The sequence below is a fragment of the Heterocephalus glaber genome, unplaced genomic scaffold, assembly GCF_053883595.1.
Source record: "Heterocephalus glaber isolate CG9 unplaced genomic scaffold, H.glaber_assembly_v1.0 deba00000331, whole genome shotgun sequence".
In the NCBI taxonomy this organism is placed as follows: domain Eukaryota; kingdom Metazoa; phylum Chordata; class Mammalia; order Rodentia; family Bathyergidae; genus Heterocephalus; species Heterocephalus glaber.
Genome location: NW_028258142.1, coordinates 51,126,230 through 51,136,798, shown reverse-complemented (window position 1 = coordinate 51,136,798; position 10,569 = coordinate 51,126,230). Strand labels below are relative to the sequence as shown.

At 35.6% G+C, this 10,569-nt stretch overlaps 1 pseudogene; it reads right to left on the bottom strand.

The window, feature by feature from the left end:
* Nucleotides 1-1,651: 1,651 nt before the first annotated feature.
* On the bottom strand, nt 1,652-7,049 carry LOC147830134 (RAD52 motif-containing protein 1-like; annotated as a pseudogene).
* Nucleotides 7,050-10,569: the final 3,520 nt, after the last annotated feature.

Genomic DNA, 10,569 nt, shown 5'->3' with positions numbered 1-10,569 from the left:
AAGCTGGGAGGCTGAGCTAGGGATTGTTATTAGATTGAAGAAGGTTCTACCTCCCTGTGACTCTTTGGAGGCTGGGCTGAGGCCTGCTGCTGACTTCCAGTAGGCAGGGTCTCCTTAGCTACCTCTGCAGCTATTGTAACCTCCTTATCCCCAAGTTTAACTGTGAAATTTTTCACATGTGAATGATGAGCTTCACTCCCACCTGAAGAAGGAGCATTTCTCTCTGATGCAGTGACAGGTGACACACAACTTTCTTAGTAGCAAGTTCATACTGATCAGGGGCCTCTTACTAGTTTAAAGAAGGTTCAACTTGCTCAGTGGATCTATAGACTCATTTGGGTTCTCCTGGTATTCCAGACTATAGGCATACTTGACCTACACAGTCATCTTACAAGATTTGTTTCTGAAGATTAGATTTTGCAAATTCATGTGGAGTTCCATCAACAACCTTAGCAAGTCACTGATGCTGAGCTAGATCCTTCTGCAGGTTCAGGGGAGAAACTGCTGCTTTTGAATTTGACTATCCAGAGGAATACAAGACTTCAAATGACTGGTGGTCTGCAGCCTGATCTAGACTGACAGTTTGAATCTTATGTTTGAGTCCAGGAGGCGGAGCTAGAGCTCCATTTTGATCCCCACCTGTTACTGGAACCACTTCTGGGAGACTCTCTTGTCCAGTAAGCCTGTCGCAGAGATCCTGATATAGAACAACAAACTAACCTCAGCCCTCCAGCTAAGTCTATAGATGGGAGGGAGGAAACAACACCTCAGTCAGCTCCTCATGTAGGCCCCATGGGTATGCTGGTGTAGGAAGCACACAGTGTTGTTCAGATGGGAGATCAGAGTTTTGTGAGGACAAGAGATCAGTTGGGCATGTTTTTGAGCTCAGCTGGACAGAGTCATAGGTCTACTCCAGAAACTGAATTGCCGGGACCAGTAGCCACAGATACTTCTGTGCAAACAGCCATGGAGCCCAGAGAAGCAGAAGGACCATGGCATGTCGAGGCTGGGGAACAGCAACCTGGCCAATGGGATATGGGTGCCACAGCAGGAACCTAATTTTTAAAGCAGCTACCCCACATGCCCCATTCATCCCTTAGCCCTTTATTTATGATCCTTTTGTTTAAAAAACCTTTAAGAGGGCAGAGCCCAGCACTTGGTGAGGCACAAGGGAGCCTCTTTCTATGGTGATGGGACCCAACTGCCTTCCCCCAGCCAAAGAGACAGCTATTGGCACAGAGCCACCTCCCCTATAAGGAGGTTTGGGGTGAAACAATACATCTTGCCTCTCCCATGGGTGGAAAAGGGCAGAGCTTCCCAAGAAAGACACAGGACTGGGCCTCAAGATACTCAGATTCTCAATATGGCAGCCTGAGTTCTTCCTTCTCTGAGCTGAAATCCAAAAGACATTCATCCTACCTTTAGATGTACTGCTTCTGAGAAAAGCAACTCACCTGAACTAAATCCTGAAGTTCTACTTCACTTCTGACATTCTGTACTCTACAGCTATTTTATCTCTTTCTAAAACCACAATTTCTTGAATGCATCTGACAAAGCCTTCCGAAGAGCAAGCTTGCAGACTGTCTTCATAAAGAAGTTCTTCATAAAGAATGACAAGGGTCCTGCCCCCTGTGCCAGCACTTTTTCACTTCTAAGACAACACTGTCACCTCTGAAGCACAGAAGATCTTCAGGCTTTGCTTCTCCAGTGTTGCAAGATCTTCGTTTTCCCTTCCCAAAAAGGACAGAAACAAACTCCCAAAGCTTGATGGTCTTTTTGACCATCTACTGAAACAAAGGCAGTATTTTGCTAGTGCTTCCCATTATGAGCTCCTCAGGCCAAAGGCCTGATGTAGACTGTCTTGTGTCTGTCTGGTCCCAAGGAACCTCCACTGGAGATTTATGAAAAGGTGGCTTCCTATTGATGCCTTTTGTGTTTTGGGTCATTCCATCCCTTCTTGAATAAAACTTAATCATAGCATAAAAAACAGAATGGGCCATTTCAGTGTTTGGAAAACCCTCACTGAATACAGAAGACCAAAGTAGGAGATGAATAATGAAGGAAGGCTTGGTCTACGGGACCATAACTCAAGTCCTACACCAAAAGGCCTTTGTCGCTGTGGGTGAGAGCCAGAACAGCATCAATTCCTGCCATCCTGTCATTACCGCATGCCTTTGACTTGTTTTGAAAATGCTTAGTTAATGTGACTGTTATAGTCAATAAGATTTTCAGTTCAAGTCTTTTACTTCAGCAGATGAGCTTGTAGAGATACTTTGTTATATTTCCAGACATCCTCACATTCTTAGAGTTATCAAATGTGTACAAAGAAATAGGGGAAAATGCAGAAGCTGTAATATACTAGGTGTCTTATTACATTATAAGCGGTAAAAACTTTTATGGATAAAACACATATGCATATATATTATTTATAGTTATTATATAAAATATATTTCTTTGTGTTTAACTTGGTAATTTGTCCCTTTTCGCAGCCTAGATGACAGAAATAATGTTAGAATAAATACATTATTTACATTCTTTTCCTTGTGAGATTTTTCTGAAAATCTCCTAAGGACTAGAGTTTACTGTTCAACTGGATGAGTCCTGCTCTTAGCTCTACCTTTACACAACAAGTTTTCCGAAGAGTTTAAAGGTCTAGAAATAATGGATTAAACTGGGGCTTTTCTAAAGCTGGAGCTTTCCTGCTGTTTCTTTCCAGTTTGTCTGAATGCAAAATATAACACAAAAGTGAGATTATGGGGGCTACTCACAGGATAATAAAACTGTGTCTCTTTTGGGAATACCAGATTGTACTATGGGAGTGAATTACAAGAGAGAAGTATAATTAACATGCTTCTCAGCAACTTGTAATTATTTAATGTATACCACAGATTATCCAGAAAATATAATAGAGGTACAGATAAGCTCACCTTAATTAGTTAATCCTTACCCATTCTTTAATCACAAATTAGATATTAATTTCTCAAAGAACGCAATTTCTAAGACTGGGTCAAGTTCAGCTAATATACAAATTTAACATACATCTTCATAGTACTTTCTCCTTGTATCATTTGTCACATTTATAACTAAATAATTTTCTGTAATTAGCTGTTAGATGTTTCAATTTTTTGCTAGATGATTAAACTGAAAGTTTATCCATTAATTTAGGACACTATATCTAATTTACCTATCACATGTTATAATGTAGAATCAATATCAAGGTGTTCTTGAAGACAAGTTCTGTATTTTTTATGCTCTAGAATACTAAAAAGTTTGTTAGCTTAATAAAAGATTGCATGCATGTGTCTTTTAATGGGAGTTTAAGCTATAGCCAATAAATTGCAAGTTACAAATTGTAGTGTTTTTCCCACTGTCTCCTAAATGCATGTGCACTCAGAATTTCAGAAAGTGAACTGATTTAGAAATACCCTTTGGAGGTGTAATTAATGATGATATACCAAATTTAAAATGGCCTCTAAATATAATGACCAGTGTCTTGTAGGAAGAGTTGAGGGCACAGAGACAGAAAATAAAGCTATGAGGAGATGACAAGAATTAGGGTTAAGGTGTCACCACCAAAGGATGCTTGGTACCAAAAGAAGCTGGAAGAAAGAAAAACTCTTCTACAGTTTTCCTAGGAAGCATGGCTTTGCCGTCACCTTGACTTCAGATTTGCATTAGCCAGAACAGTGAAAGAATAAATGTGTGTTGTTTTAAGCCACTCAGATTATAGTATTTACCTAACATTAGATCGGTGAGCTAATACCAAGACACTTCTGAGCTTAGGCACTGTTGATCAGTATTTAATTTTCATGATCTCCTTTGATGAAATGCTTGAATTCCGTAGAAGAGTAAAACACTTTTAAGAATAGGATGTATTTGTCCTAGTAGGCTCTAAGTAGAAAGAATATAGATTAATATGTTATGGAGGGAAATTAGGAAACTTCACTGAGTGAATTTGCTGAAGCAGATTTTCAAAAAGTCAAATAGATTTTCACACCAAAGGCATGAACATTCAAATGTTTATCTTTCTATACAACAATACACCTATTCTGTAGAAATTTAAAGCAGAGATGGGTATGGTGTGAATTCTTTTAATGCTAGTACTCTGGGAGGCTAAGGCAGGAGGATTACAAGTTTGAGCCCAGCCTAGGTAATTTAGAGAGACCTTTTCTCAAAATGAAAAATTAAAAAGCTGAGGATGTAGCCCAGTGCAAAGGCCCTGGTTTCAATCCCCAATAGCCCACACATGCACACACACAGAAAGAAATTTTAAGCACAATAGATGTAAAATGCTTATATTTCTTAAAAATTGGATTTATTGAAATCAATTAAGAACTTATCATCATTAAATATTACTTAAATGGATTCTTGGTAGGCCAAAACTAAGAAATAATATATAAAATGTCAACAGTAAGTCGGAATCTCCAAGGAGACCAAGAGACTTAGGTGAAAACATTGACATTTTTTTCTACTTTCCAGAAGATTTAATGGAATCATCGTTTCAAAGGAAACAAAATCGTATGGAGGATTTTCATAGTTGTAAAGATATTTACAAATAATTTTATCAATTCGTGTCTGCCAAAATGTTATTTTTGAAAGATAAAAACAATAAAACCCACTGTTTTTGTATGCTAAATCATTATGCACTTAAAAATAAATGGTAGAGGGCCAGGGATTTAGCTCAGTAGTTCCGCCACCTGCCTTGCAAGCGCAAGGACCTGAGTTCAATCCCTGGTACCAAAACAAAACAAAACAAAAACAAAAAATAAATGGTAGAAAGTGAACATTTTATTAGCTCAGTCAGTGATTACACTTTATCCTAATATCAAAATGTACTATCTTTTCCCAGGGTGGCACATTGTATTTGTTGTGAACTTGTTCTTAAAAGTCAGACTATAAGAATGGTTCAAGAGCTTTGACAACAGCTATGGTTAAAAAATACAATGTTTCCCAAATGCTTTATGCAATTCTTTCTATATAACATAATTTTCGTAAGTGAAACCTTTTATGGTTCTAATAGTACTGTGACTATTTTGAGGGAAAGTTTTGTTTTACTTACCTCTGAATTCCAAGTATAAGATGACACAATAAATGTCCAACAAATGATTATTAAATGGGTGAATGGTTAAAAAGTAATATTTCAAGAGTATAATAATAATCTAATGATTTTATAAATTTGGACATGATAATTGAGTGATGCAGTACTTCCGTGTAATAAAAATATGCAAAATAATTGCCCCTACCTCTGGATTTATTACCTGCTAGGAACGATTAGACATTTTGGAACATCATCCTATTTTACCCTAGAAAAAACCCATGAAATCTATGAGGCATAGTTTTCCTTACTCATTACTCTAAAGAATACACAGAGGAAAAATTAATTAATTTGTTTTCAGTTGGTAGTCAAGCTCATGTGATGGAAACACCATGCCTTTCCTGTGTAATATATTAAATTAACAAAAACTATTAAGATGTATGAAATGTTCCACTCAATGGTTGGGAACAATAATTGGCCTAATAAGCTTTGGTTATGTGAATGAGTGTATATGAAAGGATATTGGTATTTCGGGCCTTCTTTCTCATTGGAGGAATCTTGCTTTCCCTGAAAAAAAAAAGCCAATATTTTAGGGGTTAGGAAATATTGACCCTCCTGGTCTTTTGTGCACCTTGTGCTAATCTTAATTGAGGTGTTTAAGTCTTGTTCATACCAGTCATGTTTGTCCTTTGAAGTTTTCCCTTGGGTCCTTTTAAAATTTAGGTTCAATTTATTTTGAAGAAGAAAAACAACATCTCAGTCTTGTCTCAGCTTGCATAGCTCTCGTAGGCTCCAACTCCTCTGCGTCTGCTGGGAATTGTCGTACTGGACAGAGTTGAAAAGGAGTTTTGTTAGGATGGGTAGGTGCAGACAGTGACCACTGCTGCCTGTGCAGTCCACAGCTCCTGCTGCAGTCTTCTAGGCCAATCACAATAATGTTGCTGTGTTCAGTGAACTCGAAATCCAATTTAAAATCATGTAAAAATTAATCAGTCTTTTTGCAGAAAAATCTCTTTCACTACGCTTTACATACATTAAATATATACATTTCTTGGAATAAAAGGTGCCAAGGTCTTTTATGTGCTAAAATATAAAAGAAACAGAAATGGAAACTCATTTCTCATCTCTGAGCACACTTGCCACATGGTGTTTTCTGGGACCTCAAATCCCGTGTGGTATCATTTGGTCCATTATTTTAATAAAAAGATTCCTTCGAGCAGCTACAACTGTCCTTTTCAGATCTAATGCTTTCTCTTTCCACTTCTCCCTCATGAGGCTGCTCTGACCTTGACAGCGTCTATTCTCTTACTGAAATATTACAGCAATAATTCAGAAACACCATGGTTAATATTAAAGTAACTTTTAACTATCTAGAGGTTTGAATATTGGGACATTCTATAGCATCTTCTTTTATGGTTTTTAGTGGGCTTCAGTTCAGAAGATCATTGTAATTAAAATTATAAATAAACATATTAAAAAGGCAGAAATCAAGCAAATCAGAATTTGATTTTTCTTGGAAAAGAAAAAGCTCTTTTTTTTCCTCTAAAGAGACTTATTTTTGTGTGGTGAACACACAAAAGCAGACCATATTTGGCTTCCATATAAAATGACCCAACAAAATAAAAATATCATTGTATCTTTGATTAACTTACCTTATGCTAATTACAGTTTTTTACAGTAAATATTCTTCTTTATATTCCTGGGAGAGGGAAAGGCATAAAAAGGTCAGGATCATACACATATTTAAGTTGAGGAATTCAGGATGAATATTGAGGAGCTAGGTTTCTGGATCTTCTTATTATATTTCTTTTGGTAGATAAACTGAGAGCTCCTGGCTATTTTCACAATCACTACCAACTACTTTAGTTTTCATATCATGTTTGTGGACCACAAGGTACAAGGACTGATTAAAAACATACAGTGTGTGTTTAAATTTTAAAAATACAATAAAAGACACATTGCCATTGATCTCTCCCATACACTCCTCTCACTTCAAATACACTCACCTCGTCATTTTTGCAACTTTCTGATGCAGTTCTGGAAGTCCTCTTACCTGAATGTCTTCACAAGGTGTGATAAAAATAGAGTGACTGCTGCTGCTGAGTGCCATCCAACAGAAAGGTAAATTTGTAAAAACATGATGGGGTGTCCTCAACCACCTTATTTGTGTAGTCTGGCTCTTTCTAAAAGTCAAAATGAGTATAAAAGGTAAACATTTTGAATCAGTTCAAAACCTGAAGGCAACCAAGTAATCAACTACAGACACTAACAAAAGAAGGCTTCCAGAGATGCTTCAGAATGTAGAAAGAATGATGGGAAGTGTGTTTGAAGTGACAGGAGTAGTACTTTGAGGAGCATTAGTGCCACTGTGTCTTTAAGAGTAATAACTTTTTTAAAATTTTAAACATACTCTGTATTTTTAAATCATATATCATATCAGAGTGATACAATTCAATCTTTCTCTTTATGATGTCTAATTCAATGTTATTTCTTTGGTAGATTTCAGAATTCCTATGACTTTGAGTTACTTTTGAAAAATCAATAGTCCTTAAGCATTCATCAATACTATTTAATGATACCTAATAGAAACTTAATGAAACTCAACAACATTTGGATAGTATCATTGTATCCATACTTCTGTTTCTCCTACCCATCTGTTATTCTTGTCTTTCTGTCTTTTACTCTGAAGGAACATCTCCCTCCAACCCGCCGTTAAAGGGTAAAATCCATGAAGGAGGGAGGTTTGTCTCTTCTCCTTGCAGCCTGCCACAGTGTAAGTGCACATAAAAAATTTGTTGCATACAAGGATAAGTCTTTCCACATGTCAATAGAAAGAATTATTTTGTAAACTTTTTCAATAGTGCTTAAATTCTGTGCTTATATTCAACACTGCTTAGAATTCTGTTAGTCTCCTTAAAGAAAATGTTGTGATTCACATACAAAATACAATTTTTTAATTTGTCAGCAATGACTAAATTATTGCAATAGTTTCAGATAAATGCAGGCTACATGTTATGACCTAGAGTCTATTGGATGTTACAAGAGTGCTTTGGAATGTATGTTTCTGTTTTTCAGTCATTGTGTGTGGCTATGTGTATTTATGGCCACGTGACAAAGGTAATAGGGCACTGAGGGAGGAATTATGGATTATTTACACACTGCTTAGAATTCTGTTGCCTTGTCTCCTTAAAAAGCATTAAAATAATTTGAATGTTTTAAAAGTCTGGGAAAACTTTTTTGAAATTTTAATAAATTTAAAATGAATTGGATATGTCCTTCATGTAAAGAGAGAACTGAATTTAACAATGTAAAATTCTTTCAAGATAGTTTCTTGTCCATTTCTTATAAAACTTCTTTGCTATTTTTATATTCAAGTAAGAGTAGCTTTGTTTCAAGAGAAACTATGGAAACACTATGTAATTCTCTTTGGTATCCATGATATTTTTTGAGAGCTGTAACTTCTTATGATCAGCAACCCACCAAGCTTCAACACTGACTTTAACTCATATGGCAGAAATGTTCTGTTTCTATTTCTCCATTCATAATTCCATGACAGTTTATTGAATTCTTTAAACTAATGTCATTACTTTAAACAGGTAGTCTTTTTTTAGTAAGTGAAAATATTATTTATAATGTTTTTTTTCTAATCAAGGTTATTGGATAAGGTGTTTCCTAGAGGCTCTGAGACTGAAGATTCTCCTGCAATTAATCTCTGCTGATAAAGAAAAATTTTTCTAGGAGTAGGATTAAATAATGCATAAATCACAGTCTTTTCTCTAATATTGTTTTCTTGCTTTAAACATGGCCCATTAAGTAAACACTTTAACTGTATATCCAATTCACATGTGTATGTGGAATTTGCTGAAGCAATACTAAGAACACCCAGGATTTAAACGTATTGGACATTTCCTCTAGCCCTTCTGAGAGAATGTGTCTCTCAAAGTTGGCCTGTTTACTTCTTAGAAGGGCTAGAGGAAATGTCCAATACCTTTTCCGTATGCAAGCGTGTTAGATGAAAAAGCAACTTTTGTCTTGGAAGCAAGGGACTCTTAAACTAGTTACTAACTACGTGGTATCCTTTAGAATTATTTATTATAAAGCAGATGAGAAGGGAAACAGTTTTGGAAGTACTTTTAGTGAAATCTGTTTCGTTTAGGAGAAAGTATACATCTTGGCACACACAGCACACAAGCTTACAAGTGTGTGCATGCACATACACACATGCAGAGCAATATAATTCATCATTCTCATAAATTATTAAACTAATGTAATAGGGAACAGAGGGACATACATAGATTTATAGGGCAAAAAAATGTGTAAATCTTCACTGAAAAGGGCTCAATGTATAAGCCTCCCCTAGGAATACTGAATTCATTCAAATAACAATAATATAAATATCATATATATTTATACAGAGAAAAAACTTAAAGAATTCTTGTTTGCTAAAATGTGTTAAATACTATGATAGAATCTTCAGAATGGCCTAGTGCTTAAAGCTCAATGCACTGTAATTGACCACATAAAACTGATAAATGTGTTTTAGAAGGGCATGAATCAAGGTCATGCTTCCTTAGTTCCATATAGCCCAAACTTTATCCCTTTTACTGCCTCTAAAGTAAGAGTAAAGTCATGAAAATTTATCTTTCTGCAGCACCTATAAAATACATGAATGAAACAAGATTTTGCTGAAAGAATGAAAAGTATGTTACAGTTGCAAGCAACTTTGTCAGACCTGGAATTTCCTGCCGCTGGGGTGGGCATTTTGGCTTCTGGATCTTTACTCCACACCTTTTTGGGGGCATTTTTAAAATCTCATAAACTTCTCTGTGAACATATATATATATATATATATATATATATATATATATATATATATATATATGATATGCTTATTGAAACTCAGTCTCTACCCATGTGTAGAGTAATAAAATCAGACATTCTATGAAATATAGGCATGGTGGGGATACAGTTTGTTTTTTAAATTGTAGAAATTCTGAATAAAAATTGGCAGTCCACAGTACTTCTTAGGCTAATATGCTAAGTATATTTCACAGTTCTTATGCTCTTTACTGTCTCTAAAATATCATGGTGATAAAATGGAAGATTATCTCTCATAGTAATTTCCTTTTCAATTTGAGTGCTTTTTAAAAAGTAAATTCGCCCACTATACTGCTATCTTTCTTTACTGCAGTATGCAGTAGATTAAGTTAAGGATTTAAAGGATTCATTTTAGGGAAGTTCTAAATCTTCCTTCATGATCAATATTCTACTATAATTTCCTTAAGTAGAAATATTCTCTCAATCCATTTCCAAAAAGCATCATGGCATTGATTTACTGGTATTAAATTGCATTCTGTTTCAAGTATCACAGAAGAATGTTAACACTTTTGTTTTTGGTCTGGACACAGAAGTACACAACACATTAATTCAGATCACAAATGATACCAAATTGAGTGATGATATGAACATCCAGAGAAAACAAACAGGTAATGAAAAAGAGACCTCGAGCAAAATAACCAAATAATGTTCAAACT